This window comes from Chelonia mydas, chromosome 9 (genome assembly GCF_015237465.2).
Source record: "Chelonia mydas isolate rCheMyd1 chromosome 9, rCheMyd1.pri.v2, whole genome shotgun sequence".
In the NCBI taxonomy this organism is placed as follows: Eukaryota; Metazoa; Chordata; order Testudines; family Cheloniidae; genus Chelonia; species Chelonia mydas.
In genome coordinates this window covers 42261962-42275405 of record NC_057855.1, presented here as the reverse complement: position 1 = coordinate 42275405, position 13444 = coordinate 42261962, and positions in this window count along the sequence as shown.

Below are 13444 nucleotides of genomic sequence, written 5' to 3'. Positions count from 1 at the left end.
TAACAAGGACTATTTTAAAAACATTCTCAGTGTATGAGATCAGTTTAAAGAATACTGTACTATTGTTAGCATCCAGATGACACTTCCTACCAAGTTATGTCAGTCTTTAAAGTGTCTGAAAGACTGGGCTTCAACTACACTATTTTAAGCATCCCTGGAAAACAACTGTAACAATTAAAAATGTCATGAATCAGAAGAAGAAAATACTAAAGTTAAGCAAAATTATACAGTTTCCCCTGGCTGGCTCAACATTAAGGTCCTGATCTTTCAAACACTTAAGCATAAGCATAATTTTATTCCTATGAGTAGTCCCATTGAATTCTATGGGGCTGTTTATTTCAGGATGTTAAGAAATGTAATTAAAGTCAATATCTATTGTTAAATCCCGGAGGCCTGCTGCAAAACATCATGCTGTGCTATAATCACAGTTCAAACTCCTAAAACTTGGAACAGTAAAGATACAACTGAATTTACAGAACAGGTCACCATGGATTGTTTGATTTGCTATAAACAACATTAATCCAATCTTTTGCAGATAGGAAGAAATGTCTTTCGTGATAACTGCAGTACACATGGATTTTCACAATAGCTGTCTGGTAACATCTGGAAAGGACCATGAAGTTTGTACTGAACACAAAGATGTACTAGTCTATAGCAAGATAATCCACCCAAAACACACAATATTTTTCCCCATCCACCGCAAGCAATGTGAGAAAACATAAGTGGATGGTAACTGCTCCAGATGGATGGAACGCCCATCTAAGGTAATATTGTGTTGGCAGCTGCAGGGACAATAAGTCTGTAGGATTTTGAGAGGAAGCGGACTAGGTTTATATTACAGCAATATTTCAAACTGGAATAAGCCCATGCCACTCACAGGCTGAAGGCCCATCCTGGCCCACCAAGCGATTCTCACTACTATCGACTGATTCTTCATTAGCTGGACAAACTCCCCCCAAAAGAGCCTCAGCAAGCAGAAATCATCATGTGACCATTACTGCCCCCTCTCTCAGGGTGTGCAAGCTTATTTGCTCTTTGCAACAAAAATAAATATTTTGTGCATGGAAAGTGCATCCTCAGTGGCCCGTGTGAAAGCAGCGGGTGGCCTCTGTCTAGTTCCCAGTGGACACATGTCCATGTTGCAAATGGCCATGATCAAGTTGAGGCACTGTGGAGTTTTGGAGACAGGAAAAGTGTCAGATTAGCGGAGGTTGCCCTGTACAACCCTGGTACCTAGCAAATCAGCAGATATCTGCATCGTAATTAATGCTCTGCAGCCTGTCGTGCAGAACTGGGAAGTTTTCTCCTCCTCCACCTGTACACACACAACCCTCTTCATTTACCTAGCACTTGAGATACTCTTATAGAGTTGAGCCACACCTCATCCTCCCTCCAGTTACCAATCACCTGTCAGGTTTCCCATGACTTCAAACTGTTTTGTTTTGTTTTACCCCCAGCTGCCAAATTTTGTGCAGCTGTATGTGACATTTTATGAAAACTACTGAAATAATTTGTATGTTTATAAATTTGCATATGACAAATTCCAGGTTACAGCCAATATCCCCTGTCCCAAGCAGTAGTGCATGGAGCTCTTCAAAGCATGGCAGTGGTAGCTGGGGAGGCAGCGGGGAATGGAGGCAGTCGGTAGGCGGATGGGTGCGGGGGTAGCTGGAAGCAGCGCTGTCACTGTAGCTGCTGGGGGATGTGTGTTGTGTGACTGTGGCTTCCAGGATGTCTGTGGTTTGTTTTCTGGCTGCTAAGAGGGTGCAGAGGTGGCTGGATCCTGGGGTTGGTACTGGGGGGGGGGAATGGGAGTGGATGACTGGGCGCACAGAGGGGGCAAGAGGGCTCAGATGGCTGGGCATTCGGAAGTGAGTGGGTGGCTGGGGGTTGTTCAGGGCAGTGGGGGTGGATGGCTGGGTGCTAGGGGGAAGTGGCTGGTCAGTGGTGGTAAGAATGGGGGGACATATTGCAGAAGGTCTGGGGGAGGTGAGGGAGCCCAGCCCCAATACTTGACCCCTCCCCTTGTGCTGCAGTCACCACCCCTTGCGCTGCTCCTTTCTAGCTGGGATCCAGTAAGGGAGGAGGCACCCAGCTGCTTATTCAGCAGGCACCATAGCGGCCTATAGCCACCAGAGGCTGAAACTGCAGCTTCTGCCCACAGCTCAGCCTAATGGGGTGAGATTCCATCTGCACCCTGAGCAGGTGGGGCTGCCAAATGTGTGTCATGCAGTCTGCACGTCACTAGGCCAATGTGATGTTAAACTCCATCACTATAAGCCAATCTCCTCTTTTTAGTCCCCCCCCCTTCAAATTCTCTGTACGGGCTACAAGGAATGAGTTGATTAATGATTCAGTGGAAACAAGCTACCTTATGCGCTCGACGCTGCTGGAAGCTGATTCTGTGCTGGGCAACATGCTAAGTCAGCACGAAGCAACATTTTTGCTGGGATTTGAGGATGGAGAAAAATATTTAACGGCCTCACAAAGATGCCGTGAGAGTTAATTCAGAAGACTGTTTAAATGCCTTGAAATCCTCACATGGAAGACACTAGTGAACATGCTAAATAACCATTGATGTGTAAAAGTTCTAAGTGTTACTAAAATATAAACAAAGGAAACCGGTGACTATAGGGTAAACTAGCACACTCAAGTGGACAGTCTGCTAATAAAGGGGTGCTGCTTAATTATTTTTGCCTGTTTGTAGAATATCCAAACTTGTTAGGTGGGAGCAAACAGATACATCAATAAATGACTGAGTGAGTAATACGGTAATTCTCATGGGTTGTTTTCAGGATTTTTCTATGGCTTCAGTCCTGTTATGGGAGTCAGGTTGAAGTGGTACCCATAATCAGCTATTCTGGGTGTTCTTTTCCTTCAGTGCTTACAGCACTCTACCTGCAAAGTCAGATGGTCCACAAAGGAAAAAAAAAAGTCAGATGAATTATGTTGCTGAGGTGGCAGTTGACAGGGGCAAAAAAAGTCCAAATGGGCCCCCACTCTGTAACCCATGTAACTGAGTGGTGAATTACAGCTGTGAGGCTTTTCCTTTGAATTTAGACTGAAATTTTAGCCTGTCCTTCCTCACTTCAGCTTCCTCATTTGTCTAAGCAGTATCTCCATTTATAATTGAAATCATGAAGCATAATGGTCTCACAGTAAGGATTGTGTCATAATCAAGTTCATTGTAAGAACATAAGAAAGGCCATGCTGGGTCAGACCAACGTTCCATCTAGCCCAGTATCCTGTCTTCCAACAGTGGCCAGTGCCAGGTGCTTCAGAGGGAATGAACAGAACAGGTAATCACCAAGTGACCCATCTCCTTTTGCCCATTCCCAGCTTCTGGCAATTATAAATTACTAAGCAGAGGATGGCTTTTGCAAGAATAAACATTGGAAGATTTTCTAGTCCAACATCCTGGGCCAGATTCAATAGTGCGGCTCCTGGGGATACAATTTACTTCCTTTGGCTTCCTTGGGAGCAGCTGCAGTGGACAGATTATTTGCCAGGTGAGGTCAGCAATCATCTCTAGCCAGGGCTCCTAGAGGCCTTGCCAGCAGAGGCTGCTGGGGACTGGCTTTGAATCATCCTCTCTTACAGCTGGCCTGCTGTGGAAACCTCCCCATCCAAGGAGAGCCCTGCCCAGTTCTGGGGCTGGGAAGTCCAGCTTCAGGCCCGCTAGTGATGTCAGATTGTAGACTGTTTATACCTTTGCTCCCCCATTCCCGGGGGTCTTACCATTTCCGGTGTCACACAAGCCCATTAGTTGAAGTTGACCTAGTAAGAGAATTTACCGGGTCAGATACATACCAGAAACAAACAATATAGGAACTGTAGGCACCCACTCTACTATACCACCACCTTTACCGATGAGACCCAATTAATCAAATCCTACCCCCGCTTATGTCCTACACAACCCTACTGACTTGAATGGGATTGGACAGAGTGTAAATCAGGCAGGATTTGGTCCATAATGGAATAAAAGGGGCTGTATATCTTGGCTCTCACAGAATGTGAGTCATTTAAGAACATGCATTTAAAAAGTGACTATCCTCTCAAGTATAAAAGATTCTGTCAGACGCACAGCATGGTGGATGCACTCTTTTGAATGTCACTTAGCAATATTGCAATGGCAAGTTAAAAAAGGAAATTGTATTTTAAATACTTTAAAGCAACATACTGGAACAAATGAATATGGAATTACCGGCCAGTTATAATCTGTTAGGCCCACAATACATTTATAGTAATTTAATAGTGGCTGGTTTTTTAATTCAATTTTGAATGATCATAATGTATGTAGATTTATTTGTTTTGGACAGCGCAATTTGTTTGGAAAGGGAATGTGTTCTTCTGAAGATAATAGGACCTGCCATTACAGAATAGATGAAAGGTCCTTCCTGAACTGTTTCCTGCCTCCAGTAATGGCTAATGCTGGATATCTCAGGGGAAAGTCTAAAACTAACAATTTACAGCTGTAGAGAAGAAACATTTCTTACTGGTTGCAGATGGTGTTACGCTTATATACTAAGGTATAGTAAGGACTAATAACCTCACAAGTGCATCCTAGCTAATGTCTTCTGAATAATGTATGGCTAGTCGTATTAAACTGTTTAATGTCCTAATATTATTCCATGTAACAGTGATTTCTGCAGTTTAATTACAAAATTAGGCTCTTTTCTGTACAACTGAAATCTGCTAGGTAGCTGGGTGTAAATCGGTGTGGCTCCATTGACTTCAGTGGAGCTAAGACGACTTACCTCCACTGAGGATCTGGCCGAATGACTTTCATGGGGTAAGTTTTCAGACAAGTCTTTTTTAATCTATGACAGGACTTTATTACTCGACTCATAGTTACTAAAATTTCTGATTCCCTCTATGAGGGACTTGTGAACAGCTAATTAAAACATATTCACTGATTTTCTTTTACTGGTTTTTCATTAAATCTTTCAAAGAATACTAATAGGCTGGATTTATCTTTTCAAAAAGCTTCTGAAAACATGTTTCTCCTTTTCCATGCTCACCTCTCCTTTCTCTTTCACCTTCTCTGTACTGCCTTTCCCTCCCACCATACAGTTCTCTTCTCTTTTCTCATACTGTCCCATAGGTGCAGGAAGTATCGGTGCAGGGGAAGCTGCAGCACTCCCCAGGTTTTATGCGGGCCGCTGGCCCTGCGCCTGGGGCTCCACTCCCCGGCTCAGGTCCCAGGGGCCGGCCCCACTCCCTGCTCCCCAGCCACTGGCTCCACACATAAAACCTGGGGGTGCCTATACCCCGCTCCCGGCCCTCCGCCCACACTCCGCACCCCAACCTCTCACCTGGGGCTCGGGTCCCGGCCGCTGGCCCTGTGTCCATGCCCAGGGCCACACTCCCGGCCCCACACCTAGAGCTCCCCGCACCCACACCTCTCAGCCACAAGCCTCACTCCCTGGCCACTGGCCCCATGCCCGGGGCCCCCTTCCCGTCCCCACCGCCCGCTCTCAGGCCTTTGCTCTTGGGGTCCCGTGCCCAGCCCCCCACTCCCAGGGCCCCACTTCCCAGGCCCCGCACCCAGCCCCATGGCCGGGGCTCTGCTCATGTTCCCACACGTGGGGTCCCAGCTGCCGGCCCCTGCCCATGTCTCCAGTCCTGCCCCCATGTGTGCCCCCAGCTGTGGCCTCTTTCCCCTTACCCCTGTCCAAGTCCCCCCCTGCTGGAGACAAAGCCCTGGCCCGAGCCTCAGCTGGGGGCAGGGGCACGGACAGGGGTAAGGGGGCTGGCTTTCAGCACCCCCACTACTAAAAATGTTCCAGTGCCACTGTACTGTCCCTCCACCTCCGGTCCCAGGAGCAAGGCTACCCATTCTAATTTCCAGTATCTCCTTTTGAAAAGATAGATATAATGTTGGCTGCCATCCAGTCATCTGGAGTAGTAGCTGATTTTTAAAGATTTTCCTTACGTAGATCTTTGCAGATCTTATGAAGCTGAACCAGTCTAAATTTTATTTCCTTCTGGACTTTTGGGGTCCACAGTCTTGGTGATTTAGCACCATTTGATTTTTCAGGTTGCTCCACTGCATCTTGCTTTGATCTCTCTAGTGCTGACAAATTGGTGCAGAAGAGGTATTTTCAAATGTATGTTTTAGACAGAGAGAATCTGACTGACCCTTCTGAATGGAAATACTTTCAATATATTTTCCATACAGGAGCATGACTTTGTTATTGCATTGTCTTACTCTGCACAGCATCAGGTGTAAAATCTGATATTCCTGTAAGGGATGCTCTTCTGCATGGTGCTGGACAGGTAGCATAGCCAGAAAGGTAGGATTTCAACCTCCGCTTCTTAAAAACAAAAACAAGACTACTCTTCTGAAGTCTAGTCACAGCCTTAAATAATGGGGACTAGATCCTCAGCTGGTGAGAGCCAGAATTGTACCATGGATAGGGCATTGTGCTGGGAATCAGATTAGATTGCTTGTTTTCAGGGCAAGGACTGTCTCTCACTGCTTGTTCAGCTGGATGTCTCAGAGTCCCAGATGTCAGCCGGGGCCTCTAAACACTGCTGTAATAAATGTAATTCATAATGGTGTAAATTGGCACAGCTGCACTGGCTACACCAGCTGAAGATCTGGCCTTAAATCTGTAGTGTATTTTATTAGTATGGAAAAATCACAAATAAAGTAGACTCTTAGGGTAGGATTTTCAAAAACCCATTGCAAATATAATGTGATGGTGTTTGCTTAGCATCAGTGAATGTCACAAAGCTTATTTTGAAACATGATAAATTCCCTGAATCCCATTATTGCAAGTTGGTTTTGTAAAAAACACAGTAGAAGGCTGATTTCCTACCCGACTGAGCTTATATCTTACATTAGACAGCTGGTTCAGACCTGTAATATACCAGAGACAAACTGGATACTGACCGAGCTCTCACTTATTTAGTGTTTTTCTTTCTTTGGTGCTGCATGAGTAGCAAGCAAAAACAAATAAAAGCATATTACCACTAGAGTGCATAACAGCAATGCAGCCACTGGAAGAGAAGCAGGAGAGATTGTGATTGGTGTAACTAGCAACAACATACCATTGTGTCAAACAAGCTTCAAAGTCAACAGAAAGGAACTCACCTACACACCCCACGCAAAGGACAGCTGTCTCCCTTTGTATGCCATGGGTGTGCACGTCACTCCAAAAAGGGCAAAATGTCCCTTGAGCATGGTGGAGCTGTGCATCATGCCCAACACAGACTATTGGGTACAAGACAGTGAGACTATGTGGAGTGTGTTCTGTATGAGTTTGTGTATACCAGATCAGATTAGAAAGGCCGAGCAGAGGACCAGGCTCAAGAAAGATCGGGGTGAAATTTTTTCACCAAATAGATATTTCATCGAAAAATGCATTTTTTTAGTACTTTGAAACGATTTGTGAATTGAGATCAAATTTCACTAATAGTTTCAGCTGAGAAAATGAAGTAAAACATGAAAAAATTGTAAATGTTTTTTACTGACCATTTTGACTTTTAATTTCATATTCAGATTTGGCCAATTTAAAAATGATAAAGCCACACACACACAGGGAGAAAATTGCTAGAAAATGGCTGAATCTAAATGAAAAATTAAAATTAAAATATTTGGTTTTGAATCAACCTAAATGTTTTGATCATCTTGAAATTAATTGAAAAAATGGGAAAAAAATTAAATTAACACAAAATGTTTAGGTCTATTGAAAACAAATTTTCTCAGATGTTTTGGTCTGATTTTTTTTTTTTAAATAAAAGTTTCAGTTTGAACTGAAATGGATTTTTTTTCAGATGTGCAAGTTCAGAGATCAAACTATATTATTCATTCATCTCCAATGATAATAACAACCTCCAATATGAGGGTGGAAATAGGGGTGTGAGGGAACATTGGTGGGATTGACTGGGAAATCAGCAGTCCCCACTGCACTTGGGTAAATCTCCATGAGCATGCAGCTTTGGCAGTTACTGAACTGTTTCACTAATGTGCATTTGCCCGAGAGCAAATACATCATTCTTTTTAATTTGACTGACTTTGTTCTAAGGATTTCTTTTAAAATCAGAATTGAACATGTGTGAATGGGGAGGACTAACAGCAAGGCTTGAGCCCAGGTGGGGCTGTGATGCACATTGTATGGGGCTGTGATGCACAGCAGAGCTCAGAGAGGGTGAGTTGCCTCAGTACTTATTGGGCCCCAAATCCTTTTTATATAATGGAGCGCCAGAAATAGATAAGTCTAGCAGTGCTGTTGGTCCTAGATTTTCCAAAATGGACAGAGAGGGTCAAACGGGGACCATACCGCTCAATCCACCAGAGGAAAGTGGATGCTGCAACTCTACACTAGTTTATCATATTGCCAGATCTCAATTTTGTCAAATATAAATTCATATCATAGACATGTCTTCTTCTGTGCCTAATCCCAGTGCATCAGCCTTCCCCCCCCTCCCCCACAACTCCTTTTTTCTTGGCCAGATCCTTCCTCAAGACTCACTTCAACATCTATCTAGCTGCCTTGTAGGAGATCTGGCTAGACAAAAGGTCCACAATCCCTAAACCACGTCCATTAAATGCCTCCTCCATCCCAACATTACATTTAGGACGATGACTGATGATAAAGAAGTAACCTTTTAAGTTGCACTGAGCTCTTGGAGACTGTTTAACTTGTCCTTTCTGTGTCTGTCATTTAAAGATCGATGCTGAGCGATAGGGGTTGAGAGCACTACGCACTTCCCAGAAGGCGTTTTGTGCATCTGTTGTAAACTCCCTGTGGTGGTGGGGAACTATCTTTATTTGCAGATGATCTAAACTTCATAATTAATTATAAGCATTAAGAGAATTCGTCTGATGTGTTGTGATTGAATGTTTGTTATATGTTGTGCAGTCTACTTGTCATGTGAGCAGGAGACAGAATGGAGAATACACATGTGCACAGGAAAAATCTCAGTGGAAAACGCACATATGCAGCTTTTCTAGCTTATCAGGTGACAGTCAAATTTCTGCTGGCGTAGGGGGAAGCAACCCACCCACCCACATACAGGATGTTACTCTAGCCTCACTGAGGGAGTATTCTTGCAACACAATTAACAGGTGATTTAAGGATTTGTGCAGTAGTAGAGTCATGAGCCCATCCCCCATTCTGCCCCCATGCAGGTGGGGTAATGAGTGTATCTTCCAAAAGCCTGATGCTTCTGCATAACTGTCAAAGTTCAGCTGCTGGTCAAGTCCCCCTGCAACCAAGGCGGCGGGCACCAGTGAGTTGAGGCATAAGAGAACTGGCCTACATGGAGGAGAAGAACATAATTTTGCTTTCCCACTTGGCATGATGTTGTGAGTTTCATTACTTGTCTGAGAGCTGTGAATCAGTGTGCAGACAGGGAATCTAAAAGTCCAGAATCAAATCCAGCATCTGGTCCTCTGTGACTGAAATCTAAGCACGGCTGATTGTCACAACAGGGAAGAGTTGAGGGGGAGGGACATGCTGCTGGAGACAAGAATGAATGAAAATGAAAATGTAAGGTCAGATTCCCCACCATTGACTCCAACAGAGCAAGGCTACTGCCGCACCATTTCCCTTCTACACCCATCATAAAGTTAAAGTTAACTTTCTTCATGTTTTTTGGTAATTTGAAGATAGCAAAAATGTGATGGGCCGGGAGGGATCAGAAGAAAAAATATAATCCCAGAAAATAAAAAGAAGCACAGTATGGGGTGAAGTTAAAAAGAAAACTGGACAAATTAAACGTAAGGTAATAACCAGACGACGCCCCCAGCATGTTCCCCAAAGCTTTCCCTGTGAAAGGGAGAGAGCACAGAGTATAAGCAGATCGGATGCCAGCTGTATCTCTTCCACTTGCCAACTCATTAGGCAGGAATGATCCTTAGTGGTAACGGGAGGTGTGAAAGTGAAAAATATATGGACCATGACAGAGATGCCAGATTTATGTCCCTGTAACCTCCTCCTTGCTGCCAAGGAGGGTAAGTGTGTATGTTTGGGAAGGGGGGTGACAATGTTTCTCAATGAATCCAAGAGTAGTATGATTTGCCTTCAAAAACTGTTGGCCCTAACTGAGACCACAGACTTGGTCCTCACGAGTGGAGCTGTATTTTGTGACAATTAAGGTTTTTATCACATCTGGGTCTGAGGCCCAGCAGAAAGACCTGCTTTTCACCTCTGTATTTGCTCGTTCCTGATTCTAGCCCTCCTCTTCCGAGCTGCTCTGACTAGTGAATAAAGCTGCATTCGAGCTGAACTCCCCAATCTGTTGATCCCCTCCTTTTTCCCATCACACATTTCCCATACCAACCTGGTGCTTTCACTCCTGACACCCGACCCATATAAAAGCCTTTCCCCCTTCACCTCATCTAAGTTGCTTGTGAACTTAGGACTTAAGTGTAATGTTTATTAATTCTTTAATGATTTTATAATAAATATGCCAACAATAACCAAAGCCAGAGGGCCGGCTTCACCCAGGTCTAAGATCAGTGTGTGTCAGCATAAACCCTGGCAGAGATCTCTTGGCAGACGGTCTGCTGGCAGACGAAGTTTCAGCACAAAGAGCCTGCAGATTCTGTTGTTCTGGGCTGGCGGAACAAATAGAGAAATGAGTGGGTACCAAACAGTGGGGACAGTCTGGAAAGGGGGCATGGTCAGGGCAGCCAGTTAAGGGGAGTCAGTGCTTCCCCTCAACTGCTTCCAGTGGTGGTGTGCCTGGGACAGGAATCAAAGATACCCATGGTAAGGACTGCAGCAGTAGTAACACTACCTGCTTTCCACTGGGGTAAATCTCTCCACCTGGTGCAGGAGGCTTAGCTGGCATAACTTCCTGCACCAGCTTTTCCAAATTTGGCCTCGAATGCATATTCACAGGTTTATTACCTCTATTATCATGTAATGCTCTTTGTACCATGGATCTGAGCTACACTGTTTTGTATCCCACCCATACTGAGGAGTGGCCATGAATATTCCTTAAATGCTGGATCCAAATACCAAGAGACACTGTGGAGTGAAGGAACTGGACAAGAGGATGGGGCAGGTGTTGGTACTATAGAAGGAAGTGGCAGAGCTGGGCTATAGGATGGAGAAGGTGGGGGTGGTCTTCAGAAGCAGGGACGATAAGGCAAAAGTACCTGGGATATACATAAAATGACTTTCTGCAAGCGTTAACCTTATTTTATGTGTTTATATTTGGGCATTTATATTTGTTTTCTCAGTGTTGGATTTGCATGAATATGAATAACAGCAAATGGCAAATTGGTAAACTCCATAGGTGGAGAAGAAACAAATTTCAGATTTCATACCTCTCCCCTCTGTGCAAAGAATGACAATTAAAAACATACCTACAAACTGATCTGTGAGTTTTGAAATGAATTTTCCCACTTTCTTGTTCTTAAAGTTTCTGTGTTACACTGCCACTGTACAATGATTCCCACTTTCAGTAAGGTCCTAGTGAGTCTAGTTGAATGTCCGAAGAACTGGCATCTGGGTGATGGTATAAACATTTTTGGTCCATTTTTGAGAATTTTGCACAAAAAATAAACCTTTCAGTGCTGTTGCAAAAACATCTCTTCTGTAGAAGTTGCTTCTACTCCCAAATTATAGGCTTGTTGGTATTTACTGTCACTGAGATTACAGTAAGCTGTGGTAACAAACAAGTTATTTAAGCGGTTTATATCCCCAAATAAATCCACGATGAACCCCCGTTATAAAATCCAACATCTACATCATCAATAAAATATATCTCACTCTCTTGTCCCTGGATTCCACCGGTGCTACCCTTCCTTCATCCCTTAAAAAATAATCTTAGAGTATGTGTCACATTTGGATAATGTCCTTTTAGTTGCCTCATTGCCTAAAAGCAATCTTAACAACACAGTTGGTCTCAGATAAGGGACACAATACTGAGATGCCTGAGGGAAGTGGCTTTGTGCTTTCAATATGTTTAATTTATTGTTCCAATGCAGACTTGTATCACTTTGCGAGAGATCAGCAGTTAGTAACAAATTGTTAATAGTGCATGTGACATGCTCTGAGGTGGCTAGGAAGCTATTGCAAATACAGTCTGCTAGAGAGTTCTCTTTGTAGGGTCCTCTGGGATCATTTTCTGTTCCTCTTTTCTGTTCCTTTTTCTGTTCTCCTTTTCCCACGCCAGTCACAGACCCTGTTCAGCAATAAGTTTCCCTCTAGCTAAGAATATTGCCACCTCTGGAAACTCTCAATGCTGCTAGAAACATAGGCTAGATAGGTCAGTCATGAGTGAGAAAGCGCTTCCTAGGGGCTCAGGACCGAATTGCCACAACATTTACAGCTTCTGCAGACTGACGTGTCAGGGAAGAAGACCGTTCTCCATCTGACTTCCCCAGCCACACCCCACAGAGCCTACATACTTAATAAACCCTGTAATTTTGTGTGTTGCACACAGAGTGAGGGCTTTCCTTTCAATGAGCGTGGCAGTGGGATACATGTATTGCTGTATCTCATTTCTGAAGAAGATTCACAAGCTTTCACGCTAGTTCAAAACTGGCAACATTTAACTCAACAACAATTAACATTCTAGCAACCATATAGGATAGCATGTGCTCAGGAGATAATGTACAAATGCCACTAATGTGCTAGCTTCACTGTATTGCTATTTGTGTGCTTTATCCGGGTTTTTCCTCTGAAGTAATTCAGATTTTTGTCACTGACAAAAAATACTCAGTATTGGGCCTCCTTTGCTCGGGATCTGGGTTATATAGTAATAATTAATTGATTAATAGGTTGCAGGTCTTTTTTAAATACCAAAGTCAATGGAGCAATACTGATTTACACCAACTGTGGATCTAGCCCCTTGTGTACAACCAGTGACTAATGCAGACATCTGGTAGAGTGAGGTGTCTAGCCCTCTGGGCCATAAATGGAGGTGGGATAAACGATCTGGCCTCTCATTATTTCTATTGCAGTAGCAGTTGGGGTGGACCAGGAACCCCATTGTGTGAGCACTGTACAAACACAGACCAATGAGTGCTGAAAATCACTTTGCCCCATCTCCATTAACCGTTGAAAAAAAAAAAAGGCAGCATCTCAGATCACCATTTCCTGTACTGAGAAACTCCACAATTTTCACATTGAAGTTGAACTCAGGTGGCTTTAACAGTTAATTTCCCATTGAGATGAGTGGTGGTGGTGAAGGCTTCATAAGTTGCTGCCAGGATATGGGTGCTGTGAATACTTGATAATATCTAAATAAACCACTTGCAATAACTAATTCAGGAAATTAATGGAGCTATGCCGCCTTACACCAGCTGAACGTCTGGCCTTGGGTGTTTAAACTAGCAGCCAAACACTTTCAATCCTGGTTGAGCAGGGAGCTTGTGGGGTGTGTGAGAGAGGGGCTGTTTCTGACACCTTTTGTTAGCGAGTTGTGTTCTGAGAACATACAGAGCTCTGCTGTATCTGGCCAAATGCCTACCAATAGT